General features: G+C 36.1%; 1 long non-coding RNA gene across 3 annotated transcripts in view; it reads right to left on the bottom strand.

The window, feature by feature from the left end:
• The window catches only part of LOC141497258 (uncharacterized), a 60874-nt gene extending 44024 nt beyond the window's left edge, over positions 1 to 16850 (bottom strand). The window contains exon 1 of one of the 3 annotated variants that reach the window (XR_012471265.1): positions 16739 to 16850. This is a non-coding gene — a long non-coding RNA (uncharacterized LOC141497258). Of the gene's footprint in view, positions 1 to 1540; positions 2210 to 16504; positions 16574 to 16738 lie in introns of those variants that run through there. The other 2 variants (XR_012471267.1, XR_012471266.1) reach the window with 2 other exon arrangements.
• Between the last annotated feature and the right edge of the window lie 1009 nt (positions 16851 to 17859).

The raw sequence follows: 17859 nt of genomic DNA, 5'->3' as shown, positions 1-17859 counted from the left end.
AGCTAGCAAGTGTCTGAGCCCATATTTGAACTAAAGTTGTCCAGAATAGTGCTGTGTCCACTGTGCCACCTAGCTGGTCCTCATCTGTAATGATCTTTGAGCCCAATAATATGAAATCTGACACTGCTTCCATTTCTTCTCCCTCTATTTGTGAGGAAATGATGGGACCAGTTGCCAGATCTTAGTTTAGTCTTTTTTTTAAGTTAAAACTTCAAACCAATTTTTATACTCTTTCACCCTCATCAAGAAATTTATTAATTCTTTTTTCCTTTCTGTCTTAAAGTCCTACAGGTAAAGAGCAAAGAAATTTTTTCATCAAAGTATTATAAAAATCAGTATCCCCAGAGATGGAAACCATCAGGAATGACTCCTAATTCCTAATTCCTGTGGATCTATAGAGAAATAATGATGTCATTTTTCTTCACCTTCTAAAAAGGAAACATTATTTGTAGAACGTTTTTCTTTTTTACTTTTTGGGACTATTTTGTAGCTAAATATAGGACTTATACAACCAAAAGTTAAAGTTTTTAGATATGAAGGAAGTGTTAAAAAAAAAAACTATATGATGATAAGGGTAAAAATAAATTCTGGGGACAGCTAGGTTGCACAATGGATAGAGCACCAGCCCTGGAGTCAGGAGTACCTGAGTTCAAATCCAGCCTCAGACACTTAATAATCACCAACTGTGTGGCCTTGGGCAAGCCACTTAACCCCATTGCCTTGCAAAAAAACTAAAATAAATAAATAAATAAACAAACAAACAAACAAATAGATAAATAGATAGATAGATAAATAAATAAGTTCTGACTGCTTTGAACTATACCTAGAAGACACATAAAAAGAAAACAAAAGCCATTTTTAGGCTTGATTCATGACTAGGATGAGAAAGTCATTGGCATTTCTCTCCTACAAAAGACCTTATAGTTCAACCAATACTTCCTTTAATCTCCTGTTGTAACTTAGGGATAGGAAATGAGTTACTGTAGCCTGAGATAAAAGCACATTGCTCTGCTTAGCAACTCAACAGTTGATTTGTAGTAAGACTATCACTTCCTTCCTTCCTTCCTTCCTTCCTTCCTTCCTTTCTTAATCAATTATTAAAAACCCTCTTAATTACAAAATTCATCAGGTACTATATTAGGCATTGAGAAGATACAAGTATCAGTCTGTCTCTCAGTCTTTCATATTTCCACTTCCCTAAAAGTAATTTCTCATAGTTTCTGCGGCTTATCTATTTTAAACATGTCCAACTTCTACCCTTTCACAGTACCTAATTTAGCCCTTTTAATAAAGGCAATGTTGCTTGCTAAAATGATGATTCCACTGGAGTCAGATGGCTTGGCATAAGTTCAATATTGCCACTCACTATCTGATTTTGGGTAAATTGTCTAATCTCCGAATCTACTTTCTCATCTGTAAAATGGGGTTAATAATTTTTGTCCTACCTACCACACAAGATTGCTTTGAAGAACAAATAAAGCAATGGCTCTGAAAGCCCTTAACAAAATATAACAGGTTAATACAGACTTAAAGTATTCACCTAATCTTCAGGGGCCTATTTTTAGATGTCCCTAGTAACCAGGCAATTTTCTAATTCTGTGAGTGGTTGAGGAATTCTTCAATAGACTATGAAGTCCTCCAAATTCCAGCTTCTATTGTCCTTGCTTATGACCTCTGGCCCTAGATTCACTATCTTTGAATAGCCTTCCTCTATATTTAGCACAACTGAACCCTAAATTACAAAGACTTTTTCAATACTATCAGGAGTCAATGTTATCACTGGATCATTGCTTTTCCACCTCTTTTTTCGCCATCAATAATAAAAGTGGTGCCTGTAATATTAGACTGGTTAAACTTCAAGGTAAGCCAACTGGCCTTTCTTTTAGACACATCTTCATAAGGAACTTAGTGCCAGAGCAAACATCCAAGGATGTAACCTTAAGCTCTCATTCTTTATTCGTTTTTTTTTCCACTCTGTTTTCTTGCTGTTTTCCCCATGTGAGGCTAGCTGTCTTTGCCTAAAGGTTAAACATAGTTTCCTTACTCCCCCATTTTATCCCTTCCATTCTTTGATCCCACATTAAAATTACAATCCTGGATTTGTGACGTCACTCCATATCATTTCCAGATGACTACATCCATGGATCAAAAAAGAAGAGAAAGCTTATGTATTCTTAAGAAAGTTGATTTTTCAAAGAGCGGATGAGTTTAGAATAATATGCAATAATAGAACAGAGAATACGAAATAATGATAGGTAAAGTCAATTGACTTTTTTTCTTAAAATAAAACATCTTTGAACAAATCCAGTAATGTATAAAAAATTTTGAATTTTATGGAATTAATGTAGCATTCTAATTTCCAAACTTCAAAAGCTATTTTTCCATTAGAAAATTTAAACCCATGATATTTGGAATGGATTTAAAAATTTTGAAAAATAAATTCTAATGACAACCATCACAGACAAAAGGAAAAAGAAAAGAGTTATGTAGCTTCATATACTCCCATTTTCTCTGGTACGTTAATTAGGTGGCATTTTGGCCCAAGCCAAATAAAAGGGCAAAGGTTATAGAATTCAAAGATGGGGAATTTATAATAGGACCACCAGGACAATGGTAGGAAAATTCGGGCCATGAGCTCTGAATAGATAGAGAATATACAATAGCATGTCACTTTAAGAAGGGCCAGAAAAGGAGCTCAAACCAGTGTTTCTGTTTACTGTATAAGAGTGACAAATGGTGCATAGAGTTATTCATGGTTAACAGAGATATCTCTTTATTATTTTACAATTATAATAATGCTCAGTTGTGACTTGGCATAGCATTTAATACAACATAATAGTGAAAGGAGTGCTTTGGTGGGAGTAAAAACATAGACGATTCAGTGGATATTTAGAAAGTCACTCTAATGTTGACTTCTTCAAGAGTTAAGTTCTGAAGAATTCACATCTTACAATAAATGTAATTTTATCAGAAGCCCCATGATCATATATTTATTTGCATTAATTAAAATGCTTAAAGCACATGTATGAAAGAATTATTGTTCAGAATACATCATACTTCTAAAATAAGATCTCTTTGAAAGGAAAATGATATATAGATTTACCCTAAAATCAATGGTGATTATAAGTTGTACTCAGGATTTATGCAATCCAGATTTGAGGGAGAAAATGCCATCTACCAAATAAGTATGCAATATTTCCTTAACCAAACCTACTGGATATAAGAACACCCTCAACTTTAATTTTTTTTTTTGCCTGTAGGTCAACAGAGAACTGACTTATCCCTGGAGTCCCCTGCACATTTCCACTTGAAAGTCTCATCATCTCAAACTTAACATGTCCAAAAAAACTAAATCATAGTTCCCCCTTCCCTATTCTCCTATCTATCACATATGTTTAAGACTGAAAGGGTCTTTATAGAACAACCACCTCCTTTTATATAAACTAGACTCAGGAGGTCAAGTGAATCTGCTCAAGATTCCATAACTTAGTGGCAGTATTGAGATCAAAATCTTAGATTCATAGAAACAGAAGCTTATTACAGTTATGGACCCCACAAAACATCTATCCCAAATCCCTAATTTTATGATGAAGTAATTGAGACTCAGAGAGATATGAATTATCTGTTGTTCCTATCTAGGTAGAACTACCATAACAATTCTGGTTTTCTGATTTCAGATTCAATGTATTTTTTCATTATGCCATCCATCTCTGACTCATCCCTCTCAGTCATTCCTATGGATTCAATAGAGAATTCCTTCACATCTCTTTCATCTCCATTCTCATGTCAACATCCTAGTTCAGACCATCATCTCATTAAATTACTAGATTACTATAATGACCTTACTGCAATGATCTCCCAACTAACCTCCTGGATTTCAAATCTCTCTGCCCCAGCCTTAACCATTGATACAGTATGGCTATAATTTGAGATATACTGATTTTCCTTAAATATTAGCTATATCATGTCACTCCCTGGTTAAATAACCATCAGTGCTTTTAATTCCCTATTGCATAAAGCATCAACTCTAACTTTCAAGACCATATACATGCTGTCTAATCATAGCTATTCAATTTTATTTCTCACTTATTCCCAAAGACATTTCTGTAATCAGAACAGTCTCCTCACTTTTGCAAAAAAAAATTTTTGTCATATTCACTCTTAGGTGTTCCACCCTATTTTTCCTCTCACCTAGAGTATTCCATTTTCTCCTTCTCCACCTGTTAGAATAATCATATTTTTATTAATTATTTCAGCCCTCATAGATTTTGACCATAATTCTCAACCTCAAAATAAAAAAATCAGTACCATACTTAATTATATATTTAATTGTAATACATTCACCATTATCTCTAATTGCTTCATATCTGAAACTACACTGTGAGTTCCCTCTGGGCAAAGGTAATGTTTTTAATTCCTTGGAATACTTGTGAATACAGATTATTAACAGTGAAAGTAATAGTAACAACAATAGTTGGCATGTATATTAGACTTCAAAGTTTTCCAGGCAAATTAAACATGTTCTCATTTTGGTAGATGATATTATTCGTCCAGTTTTTATAAACACATAGACAAAAGTCAAATGTCTTCCTGAAGATCACGCATCCACTAAGCATCTAAGACACGATTAGAAATAAGGTTTCTACTGATTTCAAGACCAACAATCTACCCAATACACCATTTGATTGACTAAAATTTTATTGAAATCTGATGAGATAGCTAACATAATGTCAGTTACACAGATTTTGCAATAGAAATGAAGGAGTCTATATTTTTATTCATTGCTCAACATGCTGAGTTTCTTTACTTCACAGTATAATGGAAAGAATTAAAAACTAGAGGTCTCAGACTTGAGTTCAAATTCTGATTTAGTTACCTATTACATCTAAGAACTTAAGTAATCTAACGTTTCTGAATCTATAATATGAGGGGATGGCACTCCTAATATCTCTTCCTGTGCTAGATCAATGATCCAATGTACTTCCTTTTATTTTGGATGACTTTGGTAGAAAGTTTTTCTTTATATGAAGTCAAAAGCTACCTTACCAATACTTCTACCCACTTATCTTAATTCTCCCTTCTAGTGACAAGTGAAATAGTTCTAACTGCTCTACTGATAGCCCCTAAAGTATTTCTAAATAGCCACCACATTCACCCTAAAATTTTCTCTTCTCCAAACTAAAGTCTCTAGTTTCTTCAGTATCATTATATGGCATTGTCTTGAGAATTCTCACCATGTATATCTTCAGATATACATGTTCTAGTTTGTCAATGTCCTCCCTAAATGTAGTATTTAGAACTGAATACACCACCTTAGATGTGCTTGGATCCTCCCTCTGTTCAGCCCACAGGGTTTTCTCCATTCTCTGCTTAGTTGGCTCCACCCAACTTTATATTTGGAAAGAAGTTGAGAACTCAAGATAGATGTGTCTTTGGATTATCCTAGACAAAAGGAGATAATTGCTTATGTGTCCAAATCCAAATGCTCAGATTATTTTATCCACTTCTCCTGTAAAGAAATTCACAGGACTTCAAAGTCACTTTAGCTTCAAATTAACCATCTATTTCTTGAAATATTTCAAATTTTACTGAGAACATCTCATCTATATTTCATAGAATGTCATGACCAAACAGTTCATCAATTAATAGTGCTAATCATCTCTACAAACCCTTATCACATCATGCCTTGGAATGAGTGGCCCTGTGTAGAGAGCACTAGGTCTGGAGTCTGGAAAGTATGAGTTCAAATCAAATCTGGTCTCAGACAGTAACCCTGGGCAACACTTGATCTCTATTTGCATGGCATTTTTAATTAATATTTTTCCTTCATTTTCAAAGAAGACCATGATCAGGAAGATGATGTCATCTGGGTTCAGTGACACAATTGGGATGACTGGAGATGGTCCTGGATGTAAGGCAATCAGGGTTGAGTGAATTGTCCAAAGTCACACATCTAGAAAGTGTCTGAGGTCAGCTTTGAACTCAGATCCTCCTGACTTCAAGGCCATGCTCTACCTAATATTCCATCTAGTTACCTAGGGTAGTTAGAGCCCAGGCCTTGGAATCAGGAGGAGAGGAATTTGAATCTGGACTCAGGCACTTGACACTTAATAGCTTGTGACCATGGGCAAGTCACTTAACTCTGATTGCCTCAAACCCAGGACCATCCTTAGTCATCCTGATTCATATCTGGCCAGATTCTAGAGGAGAAGATGAGGTTGGTGACTTAGCACAGTCCCCCTTACTCATGTGACTGGCACCAAAGGAGCTAGATGCTGCTGGTTCCCTTTTGTTCCCCTCATTTTAATAGCCTACTAGTTGGTCTCTCTACCTTATCCTCCACTCAGTTGTCAAACTGATCTTCCTGAAGTACATGTTTAACCATGTCACCTCCAATCCAAACAAATTCTAATGGTTTCCTGACACCCACAAGATCAAATGTCAAATGTTCCTTTGACTTTCAAAATCCTTCAATACCTTTCTCTTTCCCCTTACTTTTCTGATATTTTTTGCATCTTACCCCCATGCATTCTGTGATGCAGTGATTCTGACCTTGCTAATGCACTTCTTGATTTCCCCAGCACAAGATAGCTTTTTATTTTTCAATAATTGTCCCCCCAATTTTTTCCACTTTCATTTCCACCTTCTGTCTTTCTAGGCTTCTTTCAAGTCTCAACTGAAAGTCCCACTCTCTATAAAAACTCTTTTCCAATTCCCTTTAATATTGGTACTTCCCTCTAGACAATCTCCAATTTATCCTGAGTGTATTTTCTTTGTACATACTTGTTTGTGTGTTATCTTTCCCATTAAATTGTGAGCAGGAATTAATTATCCTTTGTCTCACTATTTTATCCTCATTGCTGACCAAAATTCTAAGTACATAAATTATTGACTGACTTACTTAGCTGGTCTTCTTATAGTAAACCATTTGGCTCTGGCCTATATCAACTAAATCAATAAATCAATAAGTCATTTATTATGTACCTGATAAATGTCAGGCTAAGTTCTAGACACAAGGAATATAACAAAATCAAAACAATTCCTGCCTTCAAAGACTTTACATTCTACTAAGAAAGCTAAATGTGCCCCAAAATAGAGACAAGTTACTTTTAGGGCATTGGTGGGACTAGCGACTGGGACATGAGGAATAGTATTCTCATGTTAGAGACAGCATCTATACTCAAAGGTTTTTCAGTTTGGCAGAACCTGCCAAAGCTTTAGGCTATAGGAAAACATTCAGGATCCCAGGTTACCAATATATCATGAGTGAGAAGACTCTTGTGGAGTAAAATAGATCATCTTAGAATTACAAATTTAGCTAGAACTTGAGCTCATCTTATCAAATTCCCTCATTTTACAGATAAGGAACTGAAATACAGAAATTTGAAATCATTTTCTGTGTAACACAAGGTAGTAAGTAGTTGCAAAGTTATTCCAACTTAGTTCCTCTCACTTCAAATTCAGTATTCTTCCCACTGTACCAATCCTACGATACATCAAAACATGGCATAACAGAAGAGATAAATGTCATTGAATGACTTACCATTTCAGGTTTCACATAATCAGCAAAACATTTCCTATCTCTCCTGGACTAATTTTTGTGGTAATCTGTCATCATCACAAAATGAAGGGTTCCACATAAGAGAATTTCCCAGATAAGTGAAGCTTATTCACACTTTTAAGATAGTTGTCTAAAATGACTGTGCACTTCTTTGATTTCTTGGATAGAGTATATGCTCCCACATTAAAAAGATCCAGAATACTATGCTTTAACAGTACTTAAGTATGCTTTTTTATAGTACTTTAGAAAATCTTTCCTCACTATCTTGTACTTTTCCTAGTACCTGTATTTATCAAAATCTCTGTTTCTTTTCTCCATTGAAAAGTCAAATAAGAAAATTGTATAAAATTGCTTCTAAAATAAATTGACTCCAGGAGAGGACCTTCCCTTCTTGTAACTGTAATATGTTGGGGTGGTTCCACTAAACATATAGGTTTTTTAGATGACATGGATATGATCTGAGGTCTGTCCCACTCTTTGGATATCTGCTAATCCATAGAATCAGATTTAGGATAAAGGACCTTAGAAACCATCTAGTACATCCTCCTCATTTTACAGTTGAAGAAACTGTAGACCAAGGTAAGGGGCAAAGCTAATGTAAACATATTAAAATTCATTTATATATTATATAAATTATAAAATGTATATATAATTGCAAAATTCATTTATATTTTACGACATATCAGAAGCTGTATTACATTCTGGGGACACAAAGATTAAAAAAATAGCAACATTTGCCCTCAAAGAGCTTACATTTTACTGAGGAAATAGTACTTGTACACAAAGTAATTTCTTTTTTCTTTTTTAATTGATATGTTATTTCATTTCTCTAATTACACATTATGGAAGCTTTTCAACTTTCATCCACTTGCAATTTATGTTACAAATTTTTCTGCCCTCCCTCCCCACTCCCCTCCATTAGGTAATAAAATATGGCAAAAGTTGTACATGTACTTTTGTGTTTAACATCTTTATATAGGACTAAGGGAAAAGAAAGAAAACCATAATATGGGAAGAAAAAACTTAAGAGAGGTTTTAAAATGGAGGACATAGAATACATTCCAATTCTGTGCTTTCGTTGTTGTTTTTCTCTGGATGTGGATGGCATTGTCCATATCAGGTCTCCTTGGGCTGAACAAGATCTCTGAACTGCTGAGAGCATAGTAGATACAAAGTAATTTCAAGAAAGTGGGAGATATAACAAGTGAGAGAATTAGAAAACAACTTCTATATAAGGTATATAAGTGGGGTTTTTTTAAAGCTCTGATTTATAAGAGGCAAGGGTAACGAGTTAATATATTCCAAACATGGAATACCACTTTGGCAGAAATGACCATTCAATGAATAGGAAACCTTAAGTAGTCCAATTTGACAGGAACAGAGTACTTATAGATGAGTAACATAAAATAAGATTTACCTCTTCAATATTTTATAATTGTCTTCCATTTAAACTAGAATATATTATAATAATTGTCTTTAAATTAGAATCCCACTGAGTTCTTTAACATGGGATTTTGTCTTTATAGATATTGTGAAAAGGGATTCTTTTTATTGACCAATACTTTCAGGCTACCATCTAAAGCAAGAGGATCTTTGAATTTTAGTCTAGGGTCTGATGTTTCAAGTACAGACAATATCTATTCAATAAAAGATAATAACAAACTCAGTTTATTCCTTTTGAAAATATCATTTTCAGGGGCAGCTAGGTGGCGAAGTGGATAAAGCACCAGCCCTGGATTCAGGATTACCTGGGTTCAAATCTGGTCTCAGACACTTAATAATTACCTAGCTGTGTGGCCTTGGACAAGCCATTTAACCCCATTTGCCTTACAAAAAAAAAAAATAAAAAAAATATCATTTTCAGAGGCATTGAAATCCGAGGTATATGACTGAAAACTCAGTCATATGGATATATGATAACTCAATCATTTGAAAGGTTAAAAAACAGTCATTTTAACTCTAAACTAATTGGATACTTTGATAGCTGTCGATCTGTGACACATGGCAACTTCTCCTGCCAGGGGCCCCATAGAAACTTTTCTCCAGAAATAAAATTCCTGGGAATTCAACTTTAGGATTTGTTTGCTTTAAAAACAAAACACCTGACTTGTTCCAACACCCATTGGCCAGGGGCTGCTAAGACACTTTGGTCAAAATAACAAAGCCCATTGAAGTTCCTTATTCAGAAATATTTTTTTTGTAAAAAAAAAAAGATGGAATTCAGAATTGATGGAGATGAAAGTTTCTTTTTTTCTATGCAACAGACAAAAAGGTATGCTAAGCATTGTTGTTTTTTTTCCCAGCAAAACCAGTAATCAGTCTCAATTTGCTAAATAGATTGAAAAGCAGTATAATAAATATGGAAGACACCATAGTAAATTACTTTTTTTTTTTTTTTAGAATTCTTAGCCCATTCATTTTTAAGTGATCTGGGAAAAATTAAAGACATCATTTAAAAAGGTTGTTTAAAGTCCTTAAATTTACCCTTTGGCTGCCTTTAAATCTAATTTCTAATCCCATAATTGAGTTCACAGTAGTTTAAACTGTTATCAAACATCTTTGGGGGATTATAACTCATTTCTGGTTCAAATAACATCAAAAAACTCAGTGGTGTTGTCCTGAGCAAGAAATGTAGTGTCCTTTTAGATTCCCCTGAGCTTAATTAAAAGAGTTGGAAATGATTGATTGAAAATGGTATTTAATGATTACCAAGGGGGTGTTTACCTATATTTTAAAAATTAAACACACATGGCTATTATGCCATAAATATGAAGAGATTTGAAGGAATAGGTTAGACTTCAGCATCAAGACCAGAGAGAGTGAGTGTCCACAGGTGGTAGGTAGGTAGGTATATTTTTACAATTTTGTTGTTATTTAATGGTTATTATGCACCTCCAGAGCTGAAGGTCCTATTTAGTTCTATTCAGAACCAAAAGGAATTAAGGACCCTGAAAAACTTCAGGGAGCCAGATTCTCATTCCTGATCAATCTCCAGGAGTGCTTTCCAATGGTTTCCTCTATTCTCTCATTTTAAGAATGGAAATAGACATCCAACACCCTGGAGCTCACCCCAGTAATTCTGAAAACTCCTGTAATCCCATATAAAGCTGGGTAGGATTTGTTAGACTGGAGTTAAGCTGTAAGAGGCAGTGCCATTCTAAAATGTTCATTAATAGTCATTGTGGAACTAGGGCAGTACAGGAAGGACTAATTAAGTAGGGAGAGCACCATTGTTTTAGGGCTAGAAGAAGAAAAGGAAAGTTTAAGAAGATAAAATCAGAGATGATTTTTTTTAATAATGTCACATCTACCCATCCCACAGAAGGATGTTCCCTAAAGGCAAGTCTAGTAGTAGAAATTGAAATAAATTGTTCAATTCTAAAGTAAAAAAAAAATGGAAAAGTTGACAACATTCTGCTTAAACTTTTTGTCCTTATTGTTGACTTTTAAGTTTCACCTTAGTTAGTTTCTAGCACAAGTAAAAAGTATTGACCATTTTGCAGGACCCTTAAGGTTTTCTTTGATATTGTAATTGATGGAAGTAGCTGCAATTAAATCATTATCTAGAGATAGCTATGATGCAAAGCACGAAGGAAATGGCCCACAGAGCTCTTTTGACTTCACAGTCCAACATATTTACACTTGGGAACCAAAGCTTTTGTTAAGTGAAACTAGCAAGGTCTGTTTAGCATAAGAAAGAGTTAACCCCAGCTCTGGGTGTCTTATTTTTAAGAAAGGAGTTTGTTGGGTAATACAGACCAAATGATCTCTCTTTAAAAGCAACTGCAAAAATATTATGACTGCTATTTCAATAGTCATATTGGGAAATTTAACTAATTCAAATAGAAAGCAGGGCCATCAAAATAACAAGCAAACTGTTTTATTACCATCAAGGGAGGAGGGGAAAGACCCAAAGTTTTCTAGTTTACTGTTTCTTTACATATTCTAGTATGAAGGGATTTAAGAGAAAGTATAATGATAAACTAATGATGTTGATTTGAGGTTTTTCCTAAAAGAAAATCTAAGCTTTTATTTAGTACATAGATGTGGACCAAGCTACTAAAGAAGTCAACAAAAACTTTTGTGCATTTAAAGTGTAAATTATATTTATTTTATTCAGGGAAGTGAACTTTTTTATGAACAGCTGTGGGCTCTGGTTTCTTAAGAAGACTGTGATACCAAAAGGTATGAGCATCCAGCTGTTTTCCATCTGCTTCCCAGAAAATGTTACAAAAATACTTTGAACTGGAAGCACATTCTCTTCTTCAGTATGGCAAAGGACAGACAATTCCTGTTACCTTAGTCATCATGATATATCCCTCAATTAATCAAACTGAACTTGGTCACCAAGTTCATTAATTTTTAAGAATGTAGCAATAGCAAAATGTTTTCAGAAATTACCTTCACAAATGGCAGCATTGTGTCATAGAAGGAGGATTGGATTTTGAGAAAGAGATCCTGGCTTCAAAATTTGACTTCACTGTTTTGTGACTGGGCAAGTCATTTAATGTGGGCATCAGTATCCTTATCTGCAAAAATATTTTAGATTAGATGAAGGATGAGGTCCCTTGCAGTTCTCCATTCAATGAGATTTTGAGGGAAAGCATCTTAAAAGTTCTATAAGACTGATAATCCATCAGAGGAAGGAGTATCTCTTCACTATCAAACAATGATAACAAGGAATCCCCACCAGGCAGCACTGTTTTCAACAGGTTGGATCCATTTTCACTTTCACTCATTGTATTGTATTTCTTTTCTATTACTGTTATTTTACCCAGTGAACACTTTTTTTCAGTCTTATATCTTTTATTTCTACTACTTGGCTGAGTCCAGGTGGAACTTTTCATTTTTCAAGGAATATCAGATAAGCTGAATAAAGTTCTTCAAACTGGCCCCCTAGCTATTAGATCATAGAAGGTACTTCGACCCTTTCCATTAAGTTTTAATTGTTATGAAGCTCTGCCCAAATGGCAGGCTTGAGTATTGGGCAAATTATTTAGATGTATTTCCAACTACCATTTAATCAATGTGTGTAACCTTCAAGAATTAATTCAACAAGTCTCAATTAATTGCCTCCCATTTTGCAGACACCACACACATGATATTGGGGATGCAAAGACAAAATAACAAATCCCTGCCCTCAATTAACTTTCATTCTATTTGAAGGAGTGAGAGCAGCATGAACACATATAAGTAAATACAAAATAAATTTTGAAACTAATTTAAAAGGACATAAGAGAGGGATACTAATTATCATAGGAAGGCCTCCTTAAAAAGATAAGATTTGAGTTGAGCTATGAAGAGAGTTAGAGATGGGCTAAAATTGCCTAATCTATAAATCAAGAGAATTGGACAAATGGCCTCTAGAATCCTTTCTGACTGTAAGACTAAAACCATTTGGTCTTATGTATTCCTATTCAGTATCAGAACAAAATGTCCCTTGCAGTTCGTATAACACGTATCCAGGTGAGTTCATCCAGAATCCCAAATCGTACTTTCTAAAAGACAGAAATAAATTTGATGACCTTACATTTGAGGAAGTTGGATAACTCATCCCTTGGGCCTTATCTCATTTTTTAAAGAAATATTTCCAAGTAAGGAAGTTTCCCTTGGTTGTACTTGATTATTCTAATGATCATTGACCATGATTAGTACTTTCTTAACAATCATCTTGTTCTAAGTTCATTTATGTGTGAAAGTGGAATGCAAAGAGATATTTGCTACCTTGTTTTCTATGTGTTAATATTTTGTTCCCACATAACTTCATTTCTCTTACAGACAATTTAAGAGGCCATCTGCAATTCACAAGCTTCCCTTTCTAGTTAATTTTCATTTTGCTGTTGTTTGAGAGATTTTTAAAGATAATGAAAATAATATTTTTGTAGGACTGTATTATAGGAATTATGCTTTACAAATATTATCTCATTTGATCCTCACAACAAAACTGTAAGGAAGATGCTAATATTATTACCATTATTGAAATTATTGTTGTTCAGGTATTTAGTCTTGTTCAGTCCTCCATGACCTCATTTGGGGTTTTCTTGGCAAAGATACGGGAATGCTTCATCATTCCTTCTCCAGTGGATTAAGGCAAACAAAAGATAAGTGACCAGCCCAGGTTCACATAACTACTTCATTTCTGAAGTCAAATTTGAATCCAGGTCTCCTTTCCTCTAGGTCTAGAACTCTATTCACTGTGCCACTTAATGCCCCAAGCAATACAATATATTAAAACTATAACATTAGAGAAAAGATCAGAATATCATTTGTAGTTTTCTTGTCCTCTTTAGTATTCATTTTACTCATTTGTAAAGTGAATAGGTTGGAATATCTATAATCTCTATAGACCTTCAATCTAACTTCTAACACTAAAAATATTTTCTAATTTCTTAACAAGCACAATACCTACAGTCAGATAATTTTTTTTAACTCCCCCCCCGCCCAGGATGTTTATCTAGTCTTGGAAATACAAATTCAGGGCACCGAATTTACTCACAGATTTTATTCTTTGGCTTCCCAGTTGGGACTGACATGAGCATATATGTATATTGTCTAAATCCACACTTTCTTCTTACTCAGCACCCTTCACTTTCTACTCTACTCCACACTCCCCTCCAGGAAAACAGAAGCAGGTTTCCATTAATGCAGAATAGATATAGGAAGAGATAAAAGATATTGTTTTTGATTAAGACTCTTTGTCTGATTAGTACCAGGTCAGTCAGTCTGTAATCTTCTTGATTTTTTTTGTTTCTGATTGTCTTATATCTGATTTTCACAGTGGACATAAAAATCCATTTGACTTTTTGAGAAATGTAACCATGCAACTCTTTTCACTGTGTTCTGTAACACTTTTTCAAAAGAATATCTGTAAAGGATGTTGCCACTAGCATCCAACACATAGGAGTCTGAGCCATGGACCATGATCATATCACAAATTACCGTAATTGAAAGGTTATTTTCCCCTCTCCCTTGGGATCATGCTTGTTTCTGTTTCAGGGAGGAAAGCAAGTTTATTTGAAAAAAGAATGGGAAAGGACTTCTTGAAACTATATAGGACAGCAAAATTGAAGGGCTCAGGGACTCCGCATTGTGAGATTTATTATATACCTACAGCTGTTTTATGATGTGGTGGCAATAGGGGTGATTTTATACATGTTTCCAGTGCCATGGGAATATAGATATCATTTGTCTTTAGACAGATACAAAGGCAATCAATTGTGCAGCTGCCAGGAATATAAGCATTGAAGGAAAAAAATGGATCTTTACATGGAACTTTACAGATTCCCACACCCTGTCAGAAGGAGCTCAGTCAGTCAGAATATTTTTATAAAATATCTACTTCTTTAAATCCGTGTACCAGTGGAAATCAGCACATCTCTTTCATTAGTCTTGACTGGAGAGTACTTTCATTTTTTTTTTCTGAATCATACCACAGGTACAGAAGATTTGGGTGTCCATTAAATTGTAGGTTTGAAGCTAGTAGTGATTAGTAGTGACCTTCCAGGTCACCCAAATTCCAGATTTTGAGAACTGAAAGGTCTCTTAATATCCATCTATTCTAATTCATTTTTCAAAGATATTCCCAGTATCAACACATGTGTCAACTGCTCTCCTATCTTGTGCTTAAGACCTCCAAGAAGGGGGAATCTATTACCTCTCTAAGTATCTCATATCCTCACTTCACATATAAGGAAACTGAGGCCCAGGAAGGTAAGAGGATGGCCAAAACTTATCCAGTACTTAAAAGAATCAGAATTTGAATCCTAGTCCTCTAATTTCACATCTCGCACCTTGCGCTCTTCCAGATCCCTCTTTCTATGAGAAAAGTCAGCTTCCATTCCTCCACAACATGCTAATATTTAACACTCCCAGCACAAAAGACATTCTGGCTTCCACACTGCTGGCACCTTTTCAATTCTTCCTAAGCAGTGGATGGTTTACCTCAAAATATTACTGTAATGAAATTGAGCTGGGTCCAGAGATGTAAAGTCAGCACAAATTATGAGAGCCTATGGCTTGCCACGTTCTCACAGTTTAAAACATTGACTTAAGTCCCCACTCCCTCCCCTTCAACTTTGGCCTGTTCAGCGCTGGGGACCATAGGCTCAGGCTCACCCACCAGCCCTTCCTTCTGTGTGACAGGGCCCGGCCTTGATGCTGTCGATTCCAGTTACCTCCCTCCCACTGTCTGGTGTGGTAAGCTCTCCTCAGACTGGCGGATCATTTGTTTACTGTGCTCAAGTTGGGATTCCTGGCCAACTGGCAGCCCTCGGTGGGGGGAAAGAACCATAGTTTCTTAAGTGCATTAAATCTTCATGTTAGCCCCCCTAGCTTGGTAGCCCTTCATGGGGGCTTTGTTCTCTTTTTTCCAAGCATGACAAACAAGTGGTTTTTCTTTTTTCACTTTAATGGTCCTGCAACAAAAAGGAGCCGGCCCAGGCTTTCTGAGGAGGCTGATAGGTGTTCCTGTTTAATGAGCTTTTTATTATACTGTATTGGCTGCTCTGAAAAGAAATTACTAGCAGCAAACAGCTGATAATGGAGCGAGCCCGGGAGAAACAATAACCGAGAGGGGGAAACATTAGTGTAGCAGCAGATGCGGGCAGCCCAGGTTGGGGACTGGATCCCTCCCCAGGCTGCCCTGGTCCCCCCCCACCCCATTATGAGCACCATAAAGTGAGCGTGTGCGCGTGTGCGTGCGCCCCTGGGGTGCAAGGAGGGGGACAGCTAGCGATGGAAGTAGAGTTTCAGCCACACTGCCATCTGCGAAGGGAGAAGGGCCCTGGGTTCAGTCTAGACAAAGATGAGCGCAGCTCTGAGGAGGGGGTTTTACAAGGGGTTGGTCGGTTACCATGGAAACTAATTGGAGCTAATAAGCAAAAGGACATTTTAACTGTGGGAACTGAATAGAAGCGGCTATTTTTCAATATCCCCGTTACCTACCATCAATCTTTCATTTTCGGAGAGCCCTTAATTTTGATGATGTACCCTTGCGTTCTGTTGGGAGCTCTCTCTCTCTCTCTCTCTCTCTCTCTCTCTCTCTCTCTCTCTCTCACACACACACACACACACACACACACACACACACACACACACACACACACAAACCCTCCTTCCTACGGCACCCCCAACCTCCTTACCCCCACCCCCCCGCCCCATGCATGACTGTAAACTCACGAGCGTCATCTTGGAGGGGGCATTAGATTTTAGGTGCAGCTCTTTCAACACAGCATCCATTTCAACCTTTTTTTTTTCTTGAAAAATAAACTGTTTGCAGATGGCCAGGAGAAAGGAGGGGAGGTAATGGAAAATTCTTAACTTTTAGACTGACACTTCGATGGAGAGAGAGAGAGAACTGGCTCCAGGCTGAAGAAAGAGGCTGGGAAGTTATCCTGTAGCACCAGCTTCAGGTTTTTGTCTGGCCTTTCTTTCCCTCACTCAAACACTTAAGTGCTAAAAGAAAAAAAGTTTAGTATAGGAAACAATCTGTGGAGCTAGTGAGCTAAGATAGGTTTCTATAGATTTAAATGGAATTTTAAATCCAAAACCACCCAAAGTTTTTATAACACAAAAACATTTTAAAGAATGCCTTATATGCCTTGTACCCAAATCTTTCTGCAAAGAGCATACTTTGTCAGTTGCTATTAACACAATTATGATAAAGAACATGTTGATTCTCCATCTTTCACAGTTCCTTGAAATCATTTTTTGCAACCCTATTTCAAGACTAAAAGGCCAAAACATCTTAAAAGAGTCCTCTGGGTCTTTCAGACCTGAAAAATTAAAACCATCCAGGATCTTTCCAAATCTGTCTGGTTGGATTAACTCCCCCCCCCCCCCCCCCCCGCAAAAGCACCTTAAAGGAATACTTGGCACTATTAACATCTTAAAATTTCCAAGGGAAAGTAGTTTCATCCCAATCTTGCCACTTGCCATTGTTGGAAAATATTGCTGCGTTTGATTGTTTATCTGAATTTAGCAGATTAGGGAGTAGTGCTTTAGTGAACACACGACATTGTCTGAAACAGACACCATATAATCACTTCTGGGAAGAATTTGAACAAATGTAATCAGGACTCTACCTCCCTCCCCCCCCCCCAATCCTGTGATTTAGCTATGGGAACTAACTGGACACAAATTATAGCTTTCTCATTCTAGGTTCCAGAATATAGTAGTAGTAGTCATTTTAAAATGTATTGCAAAAGCATTTATAAGTTACGAAAAACAAACAAGTTAGTCTTCCTTAGACAGGAAAACAATCCCCCCCTTTTTTATGTCAGTCCTTCCTGCATAAAAGC

Source organism: Macrotis lagotis, chromosome X, assembly GCF_037893015.1.
Source record: "Macrotis lagotis isolate mMagLag1 chromosome X, bilby.v1.9.chrom.fasta, whole genome shotgun sequence".
Lineage (NCBI taxonomy): Eukaryota > Metazoa > Chordata > Mammalia > Peramelemorphia > Peramelidae > Macrotis > Macrotis lagotis.
Note: the sequence above shows the minus strand (reverse complement) of the source record. Positions and strands in the feature narration are given on the sequence as shown.